A 25,245-nucleotide genomic window follows, 5' to 3' on the forward strand; every position below is an offset into this window, starting at 1 on the left:
TGACACAGACAACGAGGTGTAGGCCAGCGTGGAGAATTGGCGGAAAGCACTGGCGGCTGCCTTCTATGATGAGGCTATTGAAAAGTTGGTACAACGCTATGACAAAAGTCTAAGTCAGAACGGCGACTACGTAGAGAAGTAGCTGAAAGGTGTAGCTAATTGTTACAAGTAAAACATTTCTGATGTTCACTGTGGTTTCAATTTGGCAATCAATCGGAGCTTACTTTCTGGACAGGCCTCGTAGATGAGCTACGCTTTCGCATAATTCTTCCTGTAAACCGCAGTAAACGCCTTCCAGCCGACCGTTGTGGCCGCACGGTTCTAGGCACTTCAGTCCGGAACCGTGCTACTGCTCCGGTCGCTGGTTCGAATCCTGCCTCGGACATGGATGTGTGTGATGTCCTTTGGTTAGTTAGGTTTAAGTAGTTCTAAGTCTAGGCGCTGATGACCTCAGATGTTAAGCCCCATAGTGTTTAGAGCCATTTGAATTTGAAACGCCTTCCCTACTACTAACCTGACCTGCTCGTTCCATTTCATTTTTCTGTGCAACGTTGCGCCTGGTTATTTCATCGATGTGATTGTGTCAATTAGCACCCTACTAATGTTGCATTTGAATGTTACACGGTTGTTTTTCCTACTCATTCGCATTAGCTTACATTTTTTTTTACATGTAAAGAAACCTGCCAATCATCGTAACATCTAGAAAGTCTCTCTAAGTCATCTTATATCGTCCCCTGTCAGTCCGATCATGTCCGATTATGCTCGGACCTTTGTTGGGCGCTGTGGTCGAGCGGTTCTAGGCGCTTCAGTCCGGAAACACTCGGCTGCTATGGTCGCAGGTTCGAATCCTGCCTTGGGCATAGATGTGTGTGATGTCCTTAGGTTAGTTAGGTTTAAGTAGTTCTAAGTCTAGGGGACTGATGACCTCAGATGTTAAGTCCCGTACTGCTTAGAGTCATTTGAACAGTTTGTCAACAGTCTCTTGTGGGTCAATGTGTCAACGCCTTCCGAAAATATCGAAAATATACGAATATGGAATTAGATTTAGAGGGTGAGTTCAAATGCACTGTGTGTCACTAATGACGTCTTTGATGACTTGGTTTTCCCATGACTCATCGATGACATCATCAGTGACACACAGTGTGCTTGAATCCTCCCTCTGTGCCTCCTTATAGAACCGGCCTGCTGCCGTCCATCCATGGCCGTAGGATATCATGTGAGAAGAATGGTCGTTCTTGAATGAATGATTTCCACAGTCAGGAAGTCTCGATAGCTGACATATGTGGTTAATAAGACCATTTGACCTTCCTGAGACATCTTCCAATCGCAGTGTAAGAAAAACAACTGACAAAGTTGCATCACATCTTGCTACTACATGATTCGCACTTTGCTAACTTCACAGGAAACATTATACAGGAATTTGTTTGGTAAATCATGCCTCACACACTACTTCTTCCGATTTATGCCCTCAAAAGTTTACGCTACTAGAGCCTTATCGAACAACCGTCAAGAAATTTTGTTTCCGTATGAAAATGCACTTCAAACTTGGTTTGACGACGTCTTTAGCTCATAGCCAGTACGTTTCCACAGGCGTGGAATCTGTGAACGACCGCCGGCCGCTGCGGTCGAGCGGTTCTAGGCGATTCAGTCCGGAGCCGCCCTGCTGCTACGGTCGCTGGTTCGAATCCTGCCTGGGGTATGGATGTGTGTGACTTCCTTAGGTTAGTTAGGTTTAAGTAGTTCTGAGTCTAGGCGACTGATGACCTCAGATGTTAAGTCCCGTACTGCTTAGAGTCATTTGAACAATTTTTTTTAAATACAACTTAACACGTTAACCTCGTCGAAAGACTCTTTCAATGAAACAAAGTACCTGGCCTCACCTGGATGGCATTCGCGAAACTTGGTTATGTTCTCCGTAAACCGATTATCCCTAAAAATCTAAAAGGAAGGCTTATGACACATGCATTCCGCCGGAAACATCATACAAGCTCAAACCTATGACATTTACAACAAGCAGTACAGATCATCTCCATATGTGCCAAAGGGCACTTAGAGAGAAATACTCGGAATGAGTCAGAGAGACAGGATCAAGAAGGAAGAGATAAGGAGAAGAGCGGATGTCTATTACGTTGCGGAGCAGGTTGGAAGACTGAAATGGCTTTGTGAAGGACATGCTTCCAGGAACAAATTCAAATGAACCAGAACTCTGATGAACATGTGTCTGAGGGAACCAAATAAAAGTTCACTAAACGTCAGTATTTGCATCTCTTATTATTTGTTAGTTCATAGCTACTTTTTGTCATTTACTTCACTATTTTTTGAATGGTGGAGCCAGATCGAGGGAAACATTGGATATTTGCCTCACGGAATATTCGTATAAACCTTAAGTATTCATTTTCAAAGTAACAGCAGAATACCTAGTGAGAAATTATGACAATGAGAAGCTGGTAAAGTACGCATAGATCTGAGTCCAGTGACATAATTTATGAGAGATTCACTGTAAGTGTTTGGGTGGGAGGATGGAGTTGGTATGTACGATGTTGTAGACTGTAGCACTTGTTTATCGTCTACACAAGGAGGTCACAGTCTGCTCTGAAAGAAATATTAAGCCGCTGGCAGAAAAACACTGGCATAGAGAATTTTGCTTTCATTAAGTGTTTTATAATGGGTCTGCAATGCGTATAGGGTGCAGGGGCGGTGATGCTGTTCACATACGGTAGAGTAATTCCTTAACAAGCAGAAAGTAAGTCTCGTCTACAACCTGGCTGACAATGGCACTGTTAAAGTAGTGATATTTTGGCATCAGGAATCAGCAATGTATTGATAGTCTCTGCAAATTCTAGAATCATCTGTCCATCTGTGCCAGCACAGTTATCATCAATATCATTATCTTCTTCTTCTTCTTCTTCTTCTTCTTAAATCACTAGGTATCCACTCCTGGACATAGTCCTCTTCCAATTATTTCCATATCGATCTTTTCTTGGATCCAGGTTTTTCCACGAGTTGTTGAATGTTCCTTCAGCACCCCATCAGATGACGTCCGACGCTCCCTGTTGACTCCCTCAGACGCCATTGCATCAGCATTGTGATCCATGCGAATTTGTTCCTATCCATGTGTCCTGCTCAGCGCCAATTCGGTCGCGCTTTCTGCACGACAACGTCATCGGCTCCCGTTCTTCTCCTTATCTCTTCGTTCATTATCCTGTCCCTCACACTGACTCCAAGCGTTGCTCTCTCTGTTGCCGTTTGACAGACACAGAGGCGATTTGTTCTGTTTGTTGTGTCACTGTTTCGAATCTCTACGTTTTTATCGGCAAAGAAAATGTGCCATAAAGCTTCCTTTTTAGATCTGTAGCGATATTTGGTAGGTGGAAAAAGTAACCAAGTTTTCCGAATGCAATGCAGGTGATACCAATTCGCCAGATGATCTCTGCTACCCGGTTATCTTTTCAAAGTTGGATTTTATGCCCCAGATAAATGCATTCATTTATTACTTCCAGAGCACGGTTTTCGATGGAGAGCGTAATAGTGACAGGGCTCATGGCTTCGGTCTTTTAGAGTTTCCGACCATTGGCAGCCATGTCTTCGGAATGCAAGCTGTAGCCACTTCCGAACTCTCTCGAGGACTACATGAGCTGTTATTCTTCGGCGGCCGCGGTGGCCGTGCGGTTCTAGGCGCTTCAGTCCGGAACCGCGTGACTGCTACGGTCGCAGGTTCGAATCCTGCCTCGGGCATGGGTGTGTGTGATGTCCTTCGGTTAGTTAGGTTTAAGTAGTTCTAAGTTCTAGGGGACTGATGACCACAGCTGTTAAGTCCCATAGTGCTCAGAGCCATTTGAACCATTTTTTTGAAGCAGTTAATTCTATAAAATATCGGGGTAGTACGTAACAAGCCCCAGCTTCTGTCCATTACTCCTACTCGTCTCAACTATTTGGTAACAGCATCTAAGGGAACACTGAGCCATGGGGTTTTCTGCATATATTTTCTTAGCTGTCACATGTGGCAGTTCATTTCCCACTCGCACATGGTCGGTACGAGTAGAGCGTGCGAAGTTGAAAATTTCGCATGCTTAACATTAATTTCTGACTAGCTATTAGCAAACCATTTAATTCATAATAGACGCTACCTCTACCACTGAGCGAGGTCCATAAATTATGTGCATTAACAATTCTCTTTTAGCCCTGAACTCATAGTCCTGAAATGAATCAACAGTCAATAACAATTTGCGCAATGGAATCTCTATGCACCTTTCCCGCATCTCATAGTGTCACGCATCGACTAACTTGCCTCATATTCTGAGAGAAAGAACATTTGTGTACCTGATATATACAATGTACATTCTGTTACAAAAGGCGAAATTGTGACAATGGGAAAGTTTGGTCGAGGATTACGAAAGATTATGCAGAGGGTGTTTGAAATCAGTAGCAACAATTTCCAATAAATCTGTTCTGAGACAAAAATGGAAAACGCAGTGAGGTTTACAATCTCAGAGTAAGCATAGACACAGCCACATACTAAAGGCACATAATCTGTGATCACGTGTTACCATAAGTACAATGATTGTGATTATAAAAAAAGCATTGGAAAACACATTGAGAATGAGCAGAAGACAATATAAAGAACAAACACTTATGACAAACAAGAACGTTCATGTGAGACGGAAGGTGTCGAATAAACTCAGAATGTAGCCTTAGCTTTGACTACTAACACAAATAATAGGAATTACGAAAAGGCCATTCACGAAATATGTGTAATGTCTTCCCAAAATTCCCAATCTCCCGGACGTTATCGTTACATTCTCTGTCCAACCTAACAAAGACGCAAGGGTTTCGTGAGCACAAAGAGACTTCCGATACCGACAGTGTATCATTACTTCATCAGGTGTTTCGTCAGCTAAAGCCTGAAACGTGATGAAAGTTAGGGTAATTAATGTTTTTCGTCATACATACAGGCCACATAGATAACTTTAAAAGTGCTTTTACTTCGGTAAGCGCTGACCATTCTGTCGCACGTTTACAGCTTTACATCCATGGCTGTGAAAAATTAACAGTCTTGTCTATCATGGCCACGGAAACCGTTAAAGTATGAAGGCAGGGCTTGGGTAAGTCTTGGGTTCGTGTCTGCCTCTAGATTGGCCCGTGCGCTCTTGTTTCTACCTTCCCGTTGTAACGGGATGTTTTGATAAGATCCTGGCTGGTTTGAAACATGCCACGAATTCCGGCGATTATCGTGCTGCGTGATTTTAAATACAGGTAAACTGGGTTCGGTTTGTTGTTACAACTGGAAATATGATACTCTGTTAATTCAACTGCTTGAACTATTTTAAGCACTTCTTCCCATGATGGGTCTTTAACTAGAAGCCAACACATCCGGCTTCTTGATATATGGTATATTGCATTACTACGTCAGATACTAAAGAAAAACAGCACACGATATTTCACAGTTCCGGCATGCGAATCCAAATCTGCGCCTTAGACTGCGAAGATCTGCTACCCACCCATTATATTTGTGCCCTAGCTGCATTCGTTACAGATTAAATTTCAACCTGAATACTAGTGATTTTTGGAGAAAAAGAGCTAACGTTCGACAGATTTCTTGAGGATTTAACGACACTGGATATACTAATGGGACGGGGTTCATACACAACTGATACATTTTAGGATCAGACTACGAAAAAATAAATAAATACATAAGAAATGCAACCCGACTCAAAGTGTTTTACGGTAGTTGCTCGGAAATGTTTGACTGCCAATCCTCTTTTCACTGTTGGAATGGCGCAAGTGTTGGAGGCGGTTACCGCAATGATATGGATTGCGTTTGCGACGTTGCCGTCCGCAACCTGCAGTACAGCTGCTATTGCTTCTCTTGCTGCTGTGTGGGCTGTTGCTGTCAAACTTGCCTCTTGTTGCTGAACACATTTTCCTTGTTGTCACTAGCTCCTGTCCTCCTAAAGCTTGTCGCTGATTTAAATTTTTTCTGAACGTTGATACATTTTTTCGATGTACACTGACAGAAAAAACTGCAGCACCGAAAGATAATTAATGTAGTGTAATGAAATTTCGGGGATACATTTGTCTAGGTAACATATTTAAGTGATTAAAATGGCAAGATCACAGGTTAATGAAAGCGCGAGATAATCCATTGCAAATGTGAAATGCTGGTGGATGAATCACCGATGTAACCTCCAAAATGTTGCATGCAAGCACGCAAACGTCCATTCATTGAGTTGTACAAGTTCCGGATGTCAGTTTGTGTGATGGAGTTCCAAGCGTGTAGCTCATGATCGGTCAATACAGGGATGGTTAATGCTGTTTCTGGATGATACTGGAGTTGTCTCCCGATGATGTCCCATATGTGCATGATTGGAGACAGATCTGGTGATCGAGCAAGCCTCGGCAGCATGTTGACATTCTGTAGAGCACGCTGGGTTACAACAGCAGTATGTAGGCGAGCGTTATCCTGTTGGAAAACACCCCTGGAGAGCTGTTCATGAATGTGAGCGCAACAGATCGAAACACCAGATGGACGTACAAATCTGCAGTCATGGTGCTTAGGATAACCACGAGAGTGCTCCTGCTGCCATACGAAATCGCACCCAGACCATAACCCCGGGTGTAGGTCCAGTGTATCTAGCACACAGACAGGTAGGTTTAGGGGCCTTAACTGTCCTCCTCCTAACCAATACACGGTCATCACTGGCACCGAGGCAGAACCAGCTTTCATCAGAAAAACAAACCTTGTCACTTCTGAAATTTTCCCGGCATATTTCTTCTTCTAATAATTTCCGAGTATGCAGCCGGATCTCGTCGACATTCTGCCACGATATTTCGGCACAGAGACGTCCGGCCATCATCAGGTGAGTACACAACTACTGAAGAGCCCAGGTGCAGTCTCGGTATTTATGCCGAATCTCGCGCATGCGAAATGTACTGGCATCCTACAGCGCATGCGTCAGGTGTTGACATGCGCGGCATAGCCGAGTTGTACGTGCTGCCCTCGGTGGTGAAAATAAAAGATCTTCTAGTCAATGAGTATCGAATGACGCTGTCGATTCCGCTATGATTGTATAATTTTAATAACAGAGTTCCAATTTTTATCCAGCTGAAAGCCGTTGTCACGATATATAAGATTATCAGCAAGACGTATTTCCACTGATTCCTTGATTACGGAATCCCAAAATCCGGAAACCGGAGCTAAAATTTTTGTTCCATTGTATTCCATTGAATGTCCCAATGAAATACAGTGCTTATTATACCGCCAACCGGTTTCAACCCGACGTAAGGGTCATCTTCAGGGCGTTTACACCATTGGTCGACTGCTGGTGGTGTCACTCCTGTCTACATAACGGCAGGAAACTACGTCGGGCTGAAACCGGTTCGCGGTATAATAATAGTAAATGCGATGAAGACTGTTTTGGAATCATTGATTAATCATACTAATCGCTGATTCTCTCCACAACCAAGTTGTCAAAAAAAAATATTGAGGATGGTACCTGGATGAACAAATAAATAAAAATAACGAGCTATGCGTCATGTTTTAGTGAGCAGCCTAATGAGGTACAAACAATAGTGCGAATCTATGCAGTTTGAACTATGAGACTTTCCTGCATGCTCCATAGTCACTAGACTTATAGCCGTATAGATGACTGTAGCACTGAATTCAAAATAATCTCTTGTGTGTCGTATTAATACCACGATCTGCTACCGCTCAGTGTACCCACCGTTTGCAATACACACAGCGCACATGCGAACTAGAAGCAAGACGTCTGTTACTGACAGGTCTCCATAACTTTCCTAGGTCTCTAGAAGAACGCAGTTTGCACAGCTTTCAAAAGTTGTTGATCAGTGCGTGGTGGAGGGTTTTCACAGCAAACATAACGTTCAATACGGTTTCACTGATGTTCAACTGGGCTAAGACGTTTCTTTACTGTCAGACAGGTTCCATGAAGTCTGGGCTGTGTTCTTGCTGTCATATTGGCGATACTCACAAGTGTGTGAAAAGGTCCAGTATCATAACGAAGGATACGCTTCGCGTAGGGATGTTAGTCAAGAGGTACGAGTGGACATGATCGTCGAAGATACATTCGTACCCAGATCATTAAAGAATGAATTACATGTCAACTATTTGTCCTAGTTAGTCGATTATTCACATGTTCCATATACCATTTGAGTGACTTTTTTATCGAAATGATGCGGAACGGGTCAGTTTACTGTATATTTATGTATGGTTTGTTTTAACATTATCGAACATATTTTTCAATCCTATTTTTTACAGGTTACTAGTTTTTAAATAAAAATTCGTCTCTGGAATATTAGGTGTTGCCGAGAAGAATTAATTTTAAGTTTGATTTAAAATGTTTTGCTGTCAGAGATTTTATGTTATTGGGCAAACGATCAAAAATTTTCGTCGATGCATATTGAACTCCTTTCTGCTTTGCTGTCTGAGATTTTATGTCATTGGTCAAATGATCAAAAATTTTTATTGATGCGTATTGAACTCCTTTAACAATGGGTAATGAAGGTCATTTCTTCCTCTAGTGCTATAGATGTAGACATAATTAATCTTCTCACATTGTGATGAATTATTTGTGATGTATTTCATTAGCGAATACATTCATTGTGAATGTGTACTTAAAATTCCTAAATCTTTGGAGAGATGCCTAAAAGATGGCTGCAGATGTACACATATTGTTCTTACTGCTCTCTTTCGTACAATCAGAACATTCTATCTAAGTGATGAGTTACCCCCAAAAAATCACTTTCTAGGAAACCTACTTTCAATATAGACACAAGTCTTCTGTGGAATATACCGAACATTAATATCTTTTTCCGTATATACATCGTCCCATACCACCTTCTTTATCTTATTCTTTAAACATTGTATCCTTATATCACTAATAAGCCTAACTGCTTTGTACGAACATGCGTCACAGCTGTAAGGTGCTACATTGTTTATTCCCATTAACTGTGCACCATGGTAATCTAGTTCAATAGCAGTTTGGGTCCACATTAATTATTTCAGCCTGAGCATTGTCTATAAAAATGTTATCAGTCGGCGACCTTCTACCTTTCTACGCGCTAAATCATATTACAACAGTCAAATAATAATTCTAGTTCATTTAGAACTAATCAGAGTCTCAAGAAATCTAAACTGAAAACAACACAACATACTAATTGTATTTTATTGTCCGACAGGCAGCTCAATTATGCATCCAGATTTCACATAAATAGCTGAAAGTTTCATAGAGGAGATCTGTAGAATGATACAACTCCAAGAGAAGTATTCTGCACGAACAACTCCTGATCTACGCAAGAACTGTTGGTTTCTATATTGTTTACTTTATAACCAACTTTCGCATATTGTGCAGCTCCATCGTTTTCCATGTTAACTCTACACGGAAATTATGCTAGTATACAATCGGTGGTGTTTAACTTGTCTATATCTGTGGTTACATGGTGTTCAGAGAGGCACAGAACATCTGTCACTTCAGTATTTTCCACATCTCCTAGACATACAAGAATCTCATCTACCTTGTTTTTCAGCCTCCCAATGTTCCAACGAACCAACTATGAGTAATGTTACTTTTCTGGAAACCAACATACGTTATGGTACTGTTCTGTTCTAGTTTCTTTTAAGACTGTCTGCCCATAATCTGACTGTAGCATAAAAAAAGTGCTGCTTTGACGCCAGTAATTAGAGAGATCTTGTCTTATATGTTTCTGACCACCCTTACACTTTCTACAAGATGCTCAGCTAATCTGTGCTTCCCATCCTACACAGATAGAAGTCATGATTTGTGTATCACTATGTCCCACTTGGAACAACGTATGTAGCACAGACTTCGTTTGAGTTGAAAGTAATCCACTCAGCTCTTTGTTCACACTGCTAACAGCTGAGTTAACCCAGGGTTGGTCATGGCGCTGCAAATCCCCCACAAATGCAACGCGAGTGTGTGTTCCTGCTGTTCCTATTTCATATATATAACCATTAAAGTTCTAAGTTGCTAGCCTCGCTGTTTCCAGCTCCTCGTTCTAAGAGCACTTGATCTTCTTTATCGAAATCTCTGCATAATGCCCCTATGTCCTCTGTCCCCTGGCTATGCTTGTCACTAGGTACCACGATGCTTGTGACCCGGTACTCGACACCTAGCTTTTTCTGTAGCATTGGGACTAAAACCCTCCCCTGACTGCTGTCTAGCAGCAAAACTCTTTTATTACTACGCTACTTTTGTACCAAATTAGCTGTAAAACATCGACATTTATGTCCGCAGCTAGTGGTCTAGTGGTTTATCCTCTGTAATAAAAAAACTGAGTGAACGGATCAACGAACAAACTAAACGGCTGTCTGTAGAACAGAAATGAGATTTTAAAAAAAATGGCTAGCCTTTGCGAATAGGCGGTAAAAAATAAGAAAGATGTGTGGTTGCAGTTGTTCTCACACGAAATGTGCAAATACAAAAGTTGGTTAAAAAATGTTATTTCAAATTTTGGCTCTCACGTAAGTCACAGAGGATGATTTCAACACTTGGTGCATCAGTATACTTCCACACCCACGCAATTGTTATAGTTTTTGAATTAATTATTCACTCAAATATAAGTACATTTTATACTAGGGAACAAGAACTAGGCGATTATTATATTAAAATCAGTTTTTCACGACACAGTTCAATCACTATTTATTGGCGTTGTCCTTTTCTTTCACGCAATGAAATTATTACTGGTGAAATGGTTTGCAGTTTTACTTTAATAATAATTTGACTCCGAGCCCCCAGTAGCAGTAATGTATGCTGCTATAATCGAAAGTTATTCAGTCAATTCGAACAGAACCACAAGTCCCAGTGTCCTCTTTGTTCTAACAGCTTTGGCGCGAAATCACAGTTCACCACATGTTCACTTACGACGATGTATTCTTCGTATATCGTACTCACACAAATAATCGTAGCACTTCCAGTTCACCAAATATATGCTTACACACTTGCACTGTTAAACAATACTCTTTGTCGAAATAAATCGGCGCGAAAAAGAATTCTCAAACGACCAAATGGGCCACCCTCAAGTGGGGCTTGCTCGCCACCCACCCTCCAAAACGACTGACCAACGACTTTTTTTTTCCATCTTTCATTCCTTCTCCTGATGGGAGGAGGCGGGCACATGGAGAACCTAACGTTCTTTCGTGCCTTAGCTTATCTTATGTACTGCTGTTGGGGTACAATTTATTATTTCAGTTGGGATTTTTCCTGTGTGATCTCATATTTTCTTGGCTAGTGAGGGGATGTTAAGACCCTGGCATTCGCCCAAGTGCAGGAGGGAAACCTCTCGAAAACCTCCTCAAGGGTCATTGTGTTTATGTTATTTGTTGTGCTTCTGCCTTTGTTGATTAATTGTCGCTTTCGTCTTCTGTCAGATGCTTTAGTATTTCCGTTGTGATGTTTTGATTGGATCCGTCTTCTATTGCCATGCACTCTTTGATTATTTTCGGTGGGAACGGATATTTATGCTGTGGGTAATTAAATTCTGTGGGCGCGTAGTTTAAGAGATCTGTTGCTAGGGTTTTGTTCGTTGTTCTGTTGTTGCCAATTCTCGCTGTCAGTGTGATCCATCTGCGTTTTATGGGGATAACTTTGGTTGTTTGATATACAGTTTCGTTTCTTGTTCGTCTATTGAGCCGTCCTGCTATTCCTAGTATTTTTCTCTCTAGTGCCGTTAGCCTCTGGGTGTCATTTTTGCTAGCTAACCACACTGGGGCGGCGTATTCTAGTACTGGTCTTACAAATGCTTTGTAGGTGTGAAGTAGGGTCTCGTTACTTGCCCCGTTTGCCCTGCCTCTTATTAGTTTAATTAGGTTGCATCTGTTGTTTGCTTTGTTTATTGTTTTTTGTATGTGGGGTGTCCATGTCAAGGGTTTGTCTATGATTATTCCTAGGTAGGTGGCTGTAGTTTTTGGTTTTATTGCTTCTCTCCATAGTCGTATATTCGTTTGCGGTAGTGCTCGATTTGTTGTTTGTGAGAAGTGCTTGTGGTTGCAGATGATCAGCTGGGTTTTCTGCGCATTTGGTTTAATTCTACATTTCCGCAGCCACAGCTCCAGTTTATTAATGTAAGTGTTTGTCTTCCTGTTTATTTCGTTGATATCGTGCGCGTGACACCAATAGGCCGTTTCGTCAGCTTGTGGGGTGCGGGATGTCGGATGTGTATAGACTATAGAGGAGGGGCGAGAGAATCGATCCCTGTGGTACACCTGCCTCTGGGTGGAAAGGTTCTGAGCGGCTTCCGTTGACATGGACTCTGGATGGTCTGTTATCGAGTATGTTTGACAGATGTGTGGTCAGTTGGGTCGGTATTCCTAGCTCATGTAGTTTATAGTATAGTCCTTTGTGCCACACTCTGTCAAACGCCCATTCTATATCAAGGAAGAGGCCTGCAGCGTGGTTGGTCAAGTTTACTCCTTATGTTAGTCCGCTGCAGACCCTTAGTATGGGGTCGATCGTGGCATGGCGTTTGCGGAAGCCAGCATGCGTCTTGGGTATTAGTTGCTTTGTTTCGGCGAAGGTTAGTATTCATTTATTTATAACCGATTCGAAAGTCTTTCCGATTACAGAGAGTAGTGTTTTTGGTCGGTAGGACTTTGGATTGTTTGGGGCTTTCCCCGGCTTTAGGATCATTATAATTTTTGCCTCTTTGCATTTGTTTGGCACTGCTTGTAGTCTTGAGAGCGGCGTTGTAGAGGGTGCTGAGGCACTCGATTAGTTGTTTTCTTGGGGCTAGTCGCAGTTGCCGTCGTGTTATGCTGTCTAGTCCTGGTGCATTGTTGGGACCTTTTTGTAATGATTCTTCTATCTCTTCTGGCGTGATGACATTCGTGAGTTTTGCCTCTTCTTCTGTTGGGACGTTTGGTGTCATGAGTGTTGCGGCTATGTTTTTGTTTACGTGTTCCTCGTGGTCGAAGAATGCTTTTGTTGGGTGCTGATATGTCTCTTCTAGGACTGATTTGAAAATATCTGCCTTTTCTTTGTCATTTGTGGTGATGGTGTCTTTGTAAAGTAGAGGGGGCTCGGCCGTGTGTGTAAGACCGCCAATCCGTTTGAAAGTTTGTCAGAATTTAGTGCCTTGTGTGTGATTGAGGTGTCGGCAGGCTTGTGTCCACCTTTCCGATCTGTATTCTTGGAGCTGACGTTTGATTAGGGCGTTCAGTTGATTCCATTCTTGTTTGTAATGGGTACAGCCTGTTCTCTTGAATAGTTTGTACATCTGCCTCTTGTCTTTAATGGTATTTAGTATCATTTGTGGAATTCTTTCGGTGTGTGGCTTGATGATCTTCGTTGGGGCGTTATCTTTGACTGCTTTGCTTATTGGTGTGAGTTATGGTTGTGGTGTCACCGCCAGACACCACAATTGCTAGGTGGTAGCTTTTAAATCGGCCGCGGTCCGGTAGTATACGTCGGACCCGCGTGTCGCCACTGTCAGTGATCGCAGACTGAGCGCCACCACACGGCAGGTCTAGAGAGACGTACTAGCACTCGCCCCAGTTGTACAGCCGACTTTGCTAGCGACGCCACACTGACAAATACGCTCTCATTTGCCGAGACGATAGTTAGCATAGCCTTCAGCTAAGTCAATTGCTACGACCTAGCAAGGCGCCACCACCAAGTTATATTGAGATGATAATACTGTATCAACAAGACCAATGTTCACCAATTGTGGATTAAAGTTAAGTATTCCAGAAGCTACGTACTTTTCTTTATAGCATTCATTACGTATCCTGTTTCAGACCTCACGCCAGCCTGCGTGAGTTTAAGCGCGTGCCTTTCGGCTTCCTCTCATTGTGTCTAGGCTGTCTTGCCTAGACACAACAATGGTGTCGTTGTAAGCGTATAGTTGTTCGATGTTCGTGATGTCTTCTGGTGTGGGTAATGATGTTTTCAGATGATTTTCATATTTTTACCTTTCGTTTGCTGGTGTCAATTATTATCTGCCGCTGGTTTTGTGCTAGTGGGGCAGAGAAGAGCGCTGTCTGAAATACACTCCTGGAAATGGAAAAAAGAACACATTGACAACGGTGTGTCAGACCCACCATACTTGCTCCGGACACTGCGAGAGGGCTGTACTAGCAATGATCACGCGCACGGCACAGCGGACACACCAGGAACCGCGGTGTTGGCCGTCGAATGGCGCTAGCTGCCCAGCATTTGTGCACCGCCGCCGTCAGTGTCAGCCAGTTTGCCGTGGCATACGGAGCTCCATCGCAGTCTTTAACACTGGTAGCATGCCGCGACAGCGTGGACGTGAACCGTATGTGCAGTTGACGGACTTTGAGCGAGGGCGTATAGTGGGCATGCGGGAGGCCGGGTGGACGTACCGCCGAATTGCTCAACACGTGGGGCGTGAGGTCTCCACAGTACATCGATGTTGTCGCCAGTGGTCGGCGGAAGGTGCACGTGCCCGTCGACCTGGGACCGGACCGCAGCGACGCACGGATGCACGCCAAGACCGTAGGATCCTACGCAGTGCCGTAGGGGACCGCACCGCCACTTCCCAGCAAATTAGGGACACTGTTGCTCCTGGGGTATCGGCGAGGACCATTCGCAACCGTCTCCATGAAGCTGGGCTACGGTCCCGCACACCGTTAGGCCGTCTTCCGCTCACGCCCCAACATCGTGCAGCCCGCCTCCAGTGGTGTCGCGACAGGCGTGAATAGAGGGACGAATGGAGACGTGTCGTCTTCAGCGATGAGAGTCGCTTCTGCCTTGGTGCCAATGATGGTCGTTTGCGTGTTTGGCGCCGTGCAGGTGAGCGCCACAATCAGGACTGCATACGACCGAGGCACACAGGGCCAACACCCGGCATCATGGTGTGGGGAGCGATCTCCTACACTGGCCGTACACCACTGGTGATCGTCGAGGGGACACTGAATAGTGCACGGTACATCCAAACCGTCATCGAACCCATCGTTCTACCATTCCTAGACCGGCAAGGGAACTTGCTGTTCCAACATGACAGTGCACGTCCGCATGTATCCCGTGCCACCCAACGTGCTCTAGAAGGTGTAAGACAACTACCCTGGCCAGCAAGATCTCCGGATCTGTCCCCCATTGAGCATGTTTGGGACTGGATGAAGCGTCGTCTCACGCGGTCTGCACGTCCAGCACGAACGCTGGTCCAACTGAGGCGCCAGGTGGAAATGGCATGGCAAGCCGTTCCACAGGACTACATCCAGCATCTCTACGATCGTCTCCATGGGAGAATAGCAGCCTGCATTGCTGCGAAAGGTGGATATACACTGTACTAGTGCCGACATTGTGCATGCTCTGTTGCCTGTGTCTATGTGCCTGTGGTTCTGTCAGTGTGATCATGTGATGTATCTGACCCCAGGAATGTGTCAATAAAGTTTCCCCTTCCTGGGACAATGAATTCATGGTGTTCTTATTTCAATTTCCAGGAGTGTATAAGGGGAAGGTGGTCGCTCCCCACGCTGTCTCCAACCCAGGGGAGATTTATTTGACCGATTAATGAGTCGCTGCATAAGACATGAATGGGTGCTGAGGAGCCCCTGTGGTTGATGAAGGTTGGTGCTACGTTGGCGAGTCTTGTTAGTTTTGCGTCCTCGTCCTCTAGGTATGATTGGAGTTCGTGTCCGTTTCGGTTCGTGGTCGTGTCGCCGAAGGATTCTGCTCTTGCGTTGAGGTCGTCCATGATTAGGCATTGTCCTAGGTTGAACAGATAGTTAAAGAAGTTGGTGGGGTGTAGATTGTGACTTCGTAGAAGTGAAGCTTTGGGGTTTTGATTTTGAGGACTGTGGCTTGTATGTTCTCGTAGTCGTCTGGAATGTCGATTTTAATGGCTGGGATATTCTTATTATGGAAAACTGCTACGCCTCCTGTTGGGCTGGTTACGTTTGGGACATCTTTCCTGTAGTAGATGTAGTCTTTTATTTTTAGTGGAAGGCTGCTGGCTTTCGTTTCTAGGACGCCAAAACTGTCTATTTGTTCTTTTTGTACAAGGTATTCTAGTAGGGGTTGTTTGGGGCGGAATCCGTTGGCATTCACAAAGCCGATCGTGGCTGACTTGGCTGTTTCACCCGCCATCTTGAGGTCGGGATGTGTGTTTGGCCTTTTGTTTCTTATACACATCCCGACCTCAAGATGGCGGGTGAAACAGCCAAGTCAGCCACGATCGGCTTTGTGAATACCAACGACTGACCCTTGGCCAAAATGGCCGCTCTCTTATATAGTCTCGGATGTCCACCCCCTCGTTATACAAGTACCAGTCTCACCAGTTAACGTTACAAATTTTGATACATACATCCCTCGACAGAAATAAGTACACCATCGGAACCGCGCTAAAGAGTACATCTCATTTACTAACTTACATTAATTTCTAGGTTTACTCTATTGCCCGTAAATCAAGTTTTAGTTTTTTCAAGATTTCACCACTTAGCGCAAATTTGATTATTGACATCTGTGCTGCAAAGTTTTAACATAGAACTGCATATAGCACCGTTTTTAGACGTAATCTATAGCGATCTACACATTGCGCTGCTCAGAATCTTCATATCTATAATAATTAATTAATTATGGGCGATAAATGTTAATAATAATTTGCAAACAATGAAAACTATTGCAAGTCAAGTGTATAGCATAACTTAACTAATTTAAATTACGTGTGACGCCACCCAAAATTTATACAGTGCCGTTCTTTACGTCATGAATTTTCTATTGAATTTGATAAACAATTTTCCCTCAAACTTTGTTTATTGCTCTTTACGGGCTTAATTATTTATGATCTTAACATATGACTACGGCACTCGATCCGCTATGACGAAATGTTTTTAATGAGTGCTCTCTCATCCCTGTAAATCGGTATTTACTGTTTTTATTAATCTTTCAGTATTCGTGATATTAACCGATTTTGAGGTTACTCTAACTTTTGCGTCTCGTGATTTGAAATAAAGATCGATCTTTCAGAAGATGCATATTGCTGACCACAATTCACTGCCGCATCGCTCTTCACCGTAAGTTACATAGTTTTCGCGTAATGTGCGAAAAACCAAACAATGCCCAAGCTGCAGGCCACGTGGTCGCCCGGCCGCGGAGACCGACCGTTGCAAACCTCGCGCGGGCGCGCCACGCGCTACCGCGGATCGCGCGCGGTGCAGCGCGCTCGCTCTCCACAAAGCAATCCTTGCATACTAGAAATATTCATCTAGTAACGGGGGTTTGTACCGTCACACGTCCCGGGTTCGATTCCCGGTCGGGTTGGAGATTTTCTCTGCCCGGGGACTGAGTGTTTGTGTTGTCTTCACAATTTCAACATCATCCTCACCATCATCATTCGTGACAGAGGCCAGATTGGATTGTGAAAAAATTGGACTGCTTAAAAATTAGGACTTCGTAAAGAGCGACCAACCGCCACGACTGCCAGTTGAGGTGGTGATAGCATTAATATAGCCTAGTAGTATTTGTAATAGTAGTAGTACTTTTATTTGTGGTAATAGTAACAAAATTATTAAATTTAAATAAAACTTATTGAGCATAATGAAAGAATACGGCCCATTTTCTGTGACAAGGAAAGAACACCCAACTGAGAATGTAAATAAATGTCCTAGGAACAATGCACCTAGAGTAGCGTATAGGTAGCCATCGATATGTTGGATTGGTAGTATCAGAAATAAGGAAAAAGTTGTATGATAGACATGGTAAAATTAGTTTAAGGCCAAAAGCAGAAATGACTGCCCTAATGACTTACAGGACACACATGTAATTTGATCCCTAACTGTCCACTATTTTTATCAAAAGTGTTGACTTGAATAAATGGAAAAATAAATAAACTCGAGAAGTATGTTACCCTAGTAAGAAAGAAGCTTTTGTGATAACGATGATTATATTAAGCTGTTACAAAGGGCTTTAGTAAGAAAATTACAGACAATCAGCTATAAAAACTATACCGAAGTTCCTTCTATTTTCTACAGCGTTTTTCCACAGTTCATTTTGTATCACTGCTTGTAATAATAATACGCTGACAGCAGCAACTACATTAGAGGCTGATTAACTTCCTGTGGCTACTGTTGGTGTTCTTACAGACAGTGAAAGTGCGACATGTTTTTTTTGTCTGAATATTGAGTCATCTGGCTGGCATGTTATTACCTTGACTATTTCTCGGTGCATCGGACTATATATTTACAAGGGAACCTCCCCATCGCACCCCCCTCAGATTTAGTTATAACTTGGCACAGTGGATAGGCCTTGAAAAACTGAACACAGATCAATTGAGAAAACAGGAAGAAGTTGTGTGGAACTACGAAAAAAATAAGCAAAATATACAAACTGAGTAGTTCATGGGAAGATAGGCAACATCTAGGACACTCGGAACGCAGGAGCGCCGTGGTCTGGTGATAACGTGAGCAGCTGCGGAACGAAAGGTCCTTGGTTCAAATCTTCCATCGAGTGACAATTTTACTTTCTTTATTTTTGCATAGTTATTATCTGTCCGTTCGTTCATTGACGTCTCTGTTCACTGTAATAAGATTAGTGTCTGTGTTTTGCGACCGCATAGCAAAACCGTGCGATTAGTAGACGAAAGGACGTGCCTCTCCAATCGGAACCGAAAACATTTGATCACAAGGTCATAGGTCAACCGATTCCTCCACAGGAAAACACATCTGATATATTCTATACGACACTGGTGACGGCATGTGCGTCACATGACAGGAATATGTCGTCGACCCACCTAACTTGTATACTTGGCGAATGGGTAAAAAGATTCTTCTACCTTGCCCGATTTAGGTTTTCTTGTGGGTGTGATAATCACTCCCAAAAAAGTGATGAAAACATAAGAGTTTGTCACATAAACTGAAAATAAAAAATTGAACTTTTCACTCGATTGAAGATTTGAACCAAGGACCTTTCGTTCCGCAGCTGCTCACGTTACCACCAGACCACGGCACCCCTGCGTTCCGAGTGTCCTAGATGTTGCTTATCTTCCCATGAACTACTCAGTTTGTATATTTTGCTTATTTTTTCACAGTTCCACACAACTTCTTCCTTTTTTCTCAATTGATCTGTGTTCAGTTTTTCAAGGCCTATCCACTGTGTCAACTTATAACTAAATCTGAGGGGGGTGCGATGGGGAGGTTCCCTTGTTAGTACTACCTTCTCACTGCCAGGTGTCTTGGAGGTTCTTCTCTACTTCTTCTCGTGCAAGTGCGGTTGGACAGTTTTCAGAGTTTCCATTAGAATATGTTGCCGACTTGAAAGCCTTAAAATCCCCGGCGACCTTGCGTCTGGTGGTACCAAGGCCACTGAGTGACACACATTGCAAAACCGGCACTGAGGGCGTGGCACTTGACGTGTTTGGGCAGACAGTGTTGCCCTTAAAAACCTGATGTGCAGATCCAGTTTTTACGGCTCTCGCTAAAAGTCCATATATCACATTCTACTGACTCCAAAAGGACGAAACTCATCGTATTGATTTAGCGGCAATCATTTATCGTATCACTCAAATATGTCACCTCCCGACTTCATTCACCCACTAACGCCCACACAGTATAACGGAGTGTTCAAATAGCTGGTGACCGTAATTTCTGTACTCTTCACGATAGGAACATTGATTTCCGTGGAAGTTTGATTGTAAGGCACGTATCCACGTTTTTCGCGCGCAGTGGGACCTGCAGGACTACCTTGTATGTGGCAGTTGCGTCAGTGTCAAAGTGTATAATATATGTTCGAGCTAAAAAAGCTCTGCCGAATTGTTCCGACAACAATTTTGAGAAACAGATGGCAACAAATCATTGACGAGTTCTTTGGTACATCTACGTAAGGTAAAAATTGGCATGTGATGCAATTTCTTTTCTTCTCAGTGAGAGAGAGAGAGAGAGAGAGAGAGAGATATGAAATGCGGGTCAACCCAAGTCATTTTTCCTTATGCTGACTCAGATACTTAGCCGATAGCCATTGAAAAGCTGACAAACCGACTCTCAGAATTATCAGCATGGATCAAAATGCACCTAAACGGTCACATCGAGCAGAGTGACGATAATGTTTCGTTTCGGATGAAATTTTTAAACGCACTCTTCAGTGTTTTTATTTACTTTTTGTTGGTGGTGCTACAACTATATAGAGACTGAAACTGAAGAGACGAAAAATATCAATCGAAGCCACCTTCTAGAAACAGTTCTTGAATTCGTTTCAAGGAAATACAGATAAAAGCGAAGACCTACTCTAGTATGAACTGTATGTACTATTAAATACTGTAATTCTGTAATACTAGAGCATTACGTTAATCATTATATCACATCGTCCTGTTTTAAGGAATATACTGCTGTTATACAGAGTGAATCGCCTAAAACCTGAACCGCAAATATTGCGGAAATGGAAAGTGCCATTCATGTGCGGTTTTCACAGAATGGATAGGTAGTCAGGGGCTCGTGTTATTAGCCAATGAACAGATTGTAATAATACTTATAAGGTATATTTTTGGTTCAAACATACACTTTTTTCAAACGGGACAATGCATATTGACATTAAAAAACTAGAAGGATAGTGAACCATAATGTCAATGGTGTTTGTTGCAGGATCCCAGTGCGAGTCGTTTATGGGGTATCGCATTCTGAAAAGTTTCAACACCGACATTTGTTTGTGCCATTCAGCCTGAGTAGTTGCTACGTATAAAGGTACAATGTTGTTATGTTTGCTTACAGCGTGCTTGTGTGTTCCTTAAGTGCACTGAGACTTGCTAGTCAGTTAATGTGTGACAGTCCAAGCAGTACGTCATGAGTGCACTGTGAGATTTACCAATGCAGAAAAAGCCGACGTGGTCATAGTGTATGAAGACTGAAGGAAGAAAGCATTTCGTTCTTGTACGGTGTATGCGGCAAGATATACCAACAGACGTCAACCATCTCGGCAGTTATTTATCAATCTCTTCAACCAATTACGTGAAAGTGGTAAGGTAACACCTAGACAACGTAACAGAAGAAAACAAGTGACGACAGAATAGGGGGAAATCAATGTTCTTGTTGCTGTTGCAGCTGATCCGCACTTCAACTCCCGCGCAGCCGCACGAAGAAGTGGCATGAGTCAGACAAGTGTCAACACATTCTCCATCGACATTGGTTCCATCCCTATCACATCTCTCTCCATCAAGAGCTGCATGGAAACGGTTATGAGAATCGCGGTAGCTTCTGTACATGGGCATTAAGACAGGATACTCCAGATGTATCATGTAACTTGTTTAGTGATGAAGCCACATTTATCAATTACGGCCAGATAAACCGCAGAAAGATGCACTATTGGTCTGTAGACAGTCCCCATTGGCTTAGTCAGGTGGAACGTCAGCGTCCATGGCGCGTTGTGAGGTAGTGAACCAACTTCTCACAGGCACGCTTTTCATAGACGGAACACTGAACGCTCACAAGTATCACAGCTTCCTAACAGACCACCTTCCACAGATGATAGAAGACGTTCCTCTGCAGACTAAGAGGAAACTGTGGGCCAACTTTACTGCTGTCCAGCCCATAGTGCACGAAGTACTACAGCATGTCTTCACGAATTGTTTCCAAATCGTTGGATTGGACGCGGAGGACCTGTACTTTGGCTGGCCCGTTCCCCTCAGTTGACGGTTATAGACTTTTTTCTGCGGGGAAAGCTGAAAAGCGCTGTCCACAAGGACATACCAACTACAGTGAATTACATGCAACGACGTATTACTGCAGCCTGCTCGGACATCTCCGCTGAAATGCTAACACGTGTGCAGCAGATGTTCCATACCAGACTGGAAGCGTGTTATGCCGCTGCCGGTGGTCATTTTGAACACAACCTGTGACGATCAGTTGCCTCGTTACTGGTCAGAATCCACATAAGTTGTGTATATACTTGTGTTGTTCTTTAACGTGTGCTGCAACGGGTGTTGTACAAATGTGGTGAGGGAACTTTTAAAAATACGATATCTCGTACACGGCTCGCACTAGAATACTGCAACAAACATCACAGACATTCTAATTTACCCTAATTTTAGGTTGTTAATGTCACTGGGCATTGTTCCATTTAGAAATGTGTATTTTTGCACAAAAAATACACTTTTAGGTATTATTACTACCTGTTGATTGGCTAATAATACGAGCGCCTTAATACCGACCCATTCTCTGAAAACCGCACATCAATAGAATTTTCCATTTCCACAATATTTGCGGTGCGAGTCTTAGGTGATTCACCCTGTATGCTGCGGATGACGTAAAAAAATAAAAAAATTGTCCGATCTGTGAATACGTGTATTTACTTGTGTTCGTAATCTCGTCCGTTCATGTGTGCCGCGATTAAATGAAGCACTTTTAATATTTATTCTGTAGTACCTTTAAATTTATGGCACAAGCACAGACAAATGGCAGACTAATCTCATAAAATAGAGACAAACTATCTGTTGGTATATAAATAACAGGTAGACGACAGGTAAACGCCGAGCTATCTCTTCATCCACTTCTATTATATAACTTCAGTTTGTATACAATATTTGCCATATTAACTGTGATTTAACGATGTTTGTGTACATAATATGAAACGATTAGGATCCTGTCGCTTGCTTGGCTCTGTTCTCTTCTTATTTTCCTAAATATCTGTCCTCACATCAAGAGGAACGTTGTCGCATCGGCCATGTCGGAGGATAAAACAGACCGGACTTGCCTCTATGATATGAAATGATAGTTTGGCCTACGCCTGTTTTCCACAAGCCATCGTATAGTCTCTAAGTTCTCAATTTTTTAAAAAAATTGAACTTGAAACAACATTTCTAAAAGTACTCGCATCAGTAGCAATGTCTGAAAAAAAAGGGTAAGAGCAGGTATTAGAAAGTCCTCTCAGACCCTTAAGTACTCCACTTTGATGAAAAAGTGTCCTACGCAAAGTTATTAAATTTCTACCACAGGTACAAAAATATTTTTAAGAGGATGATGACTGCTGAAAAAAGTCATTTATTGACAAAGTAATACTCAAAGCAGAGTGTAAAAGAAGAGTAAACTGGGTTTCATTCAACAGGAAACTGAGAGACACAAAAAACATATACACTGCGAAACAAAATGAAAGGGATACGGCTTTGAAATCATTTTCTGCCATTGCGACACAGAAGTTTAAAACTTGGCTCTAAGGAGCCTACAGACCTCCTCTGTAACAGTGCAAGAGCGTGTCGCCCTGCGGCATTACCCACGGCGTCAGCGACACTTCAGACAGTTCAGTAAGTGTAAAAAAAAAAAAAAAAAAAAAAAAAGCCAAATCTGAGAAGTTGATGTGCAGCGTTGAAATCACTTGGCATTCTCATGGGTGGAGAAGAAAAACATTTCGGCCAAGACACTGCATCGAATCGACATGTAAAAGCGTCAGCAGGTGTCACAAAGGATGGATATGGGACTACCCCTTCTCTTGGGGTGTTGTTTTTCACACTTTTCTAGGTAGAAAAGGCCGGCCGAGGTGGCCGGGCGGTTCTAGGCGCTTCAGTCCGAAACCGCACGACTGCTACGGTCGCAGGTTCGAATTCTGCCTCGGGCATGGATGTGTGTGACGTCCTTAGGTGAGTTAGGTTTAGATAGTTCTAAGATATAGGGGACAGATGACCTCAGACGTTAAGTCCCATAGTGCTCAGAGCCATTTGAACCAGGTAGAAAATAACAGTTCGCAGTCCGATGTGCAGCAGGGCGACGTTCTTGACAATCTTTAACACTACTGACACCCCCACCAGATTAACCTTTCTTCAAAAACATCATATGGCTGCAACCCCACTGAACGCAATCTGACCACTTTTTGCTCTGGTATACTAGGTGGAACCATTAGAGACAATTCAAAACTATTAGACGGAATCTGAACGTGATCTGAAGTAGAAAAGTGTGTTTTCCACATTTCATACATCCTTCACCGTGCCATTCTGCGGCGTGTGCGTGGCGAGATGTGACACTGATACACAGGTGAGTAGAACAGCAAAGAGTCTCTCTAAGATCATCCAGTTCCGCAACACCCTCGGTGTCACCCGCGGCCGTTTCTTAGGCACATTAAAAGTGTCCCTGTACAGAGAGTCATACGCTGATAGGAGGGCACCGGCGGTATATGCAACCCTATCGATCCTAGCTCCTGCTGGCCCCATGCGAAGTCTGTGGGGTGTCGAAAGGGTTACCTATCCCATCAGTGCACTGGAATCTTTGTATGGGTGTCTGTGAACAGTGACATTTTGAAAGTCCCAACGAATGTGCGCGAGTGGCGCCGAAGGTGTAGCTAAACTGGGGAGTTTCAGAACGACCCTTAGCAGTTTTATTCACCCACGAGCCAGTGTCACACCTGCCGTGCACACGCCACAGGAGGAGGTGAGACAGTAGGGATGAAAAAGCAACTTACTTCGATTGGTTTTGAACGGCCTCTAATTGTTCCATTATGTATACCAGAGCAAAAATTGTCCTTTTGTTCATCGCATTGCAAATTGTCGTTTTCGACCGCGAAATATGCGTAAATGAATGTCCCAAGGGAAGGAGTGGTTTCATTCACAGCCTTTATGACATCTCCTGAGGTCTTTTCGTGGTCCAATGTCCGAAACGTCTTCCTCAGCCACCCATAAAAAAACCGAGTGGTTTCAACACTGAGGGTCGCAGTTCTGATCTCCGTTGCAGAGACGTCGGGGGAATTGAAGAGACGTGAGTAACCGGAAGTGTGGTGACCATGGCATTGCAGACGAAGGTTTCAGTAGACACTTTCGAGCCGAATTTCTGCGTCGCAACTGGCGAAAAGGACGGGGTTTCGAAGAAGTGTCCCTTTCATTTCGTTGCGCTCTATAGATAAAGGATCGGGATAAAGTGAGACACACTAGCTAACAAACTACGTGAATGAGCATTTTTCAAACACTGCAGAGAAATTAAAACAAAATTTCTACAAAAGATGTATAACACTCTTAAAACATGTAAGTAATTGAGTTCTAAATACGATGATGACGATGTTTGGTTTGTGGGGCGCTCAACTGCGCGGTTATCAGCGCCCGTACACATTCCCAATCCAATCTCGACACTTTCGTGAATAATGATGAAATGATGAGGACAACACAAACACCCACTCATCGCCAGCCGGAGTAGCCGAGCGGTTCTAGGCGCTTCAGTCTGGAACCGCGCGACCGCTGCGGTCGCAGGTTCGAATCCTGCCTCGGGCATGGATGTGTGTGATGTCCGTAGGTTAGTTCGGTTTAAGTAGTTCTAAGTTCTAGGGGACTGATGACTTCAGAAGTTAAGTC

The sequence above is a fragment of the Schistocerca americana genome, chromosome X (assembly GCF_021461395.2).
Source record: "Schistocerca americana isolate TAMUIC-IGC-003095 chromosome X, iqSchAmer2.1, whole genome shotgun sequence".
Classification (NCBI taxonomy): domain Eukaryota; kingdom Metazoa; phylum Arthropoda; class Insecta; order Orthoptera; family Acrididae; genus Schistocerca; species Schistocerca americana.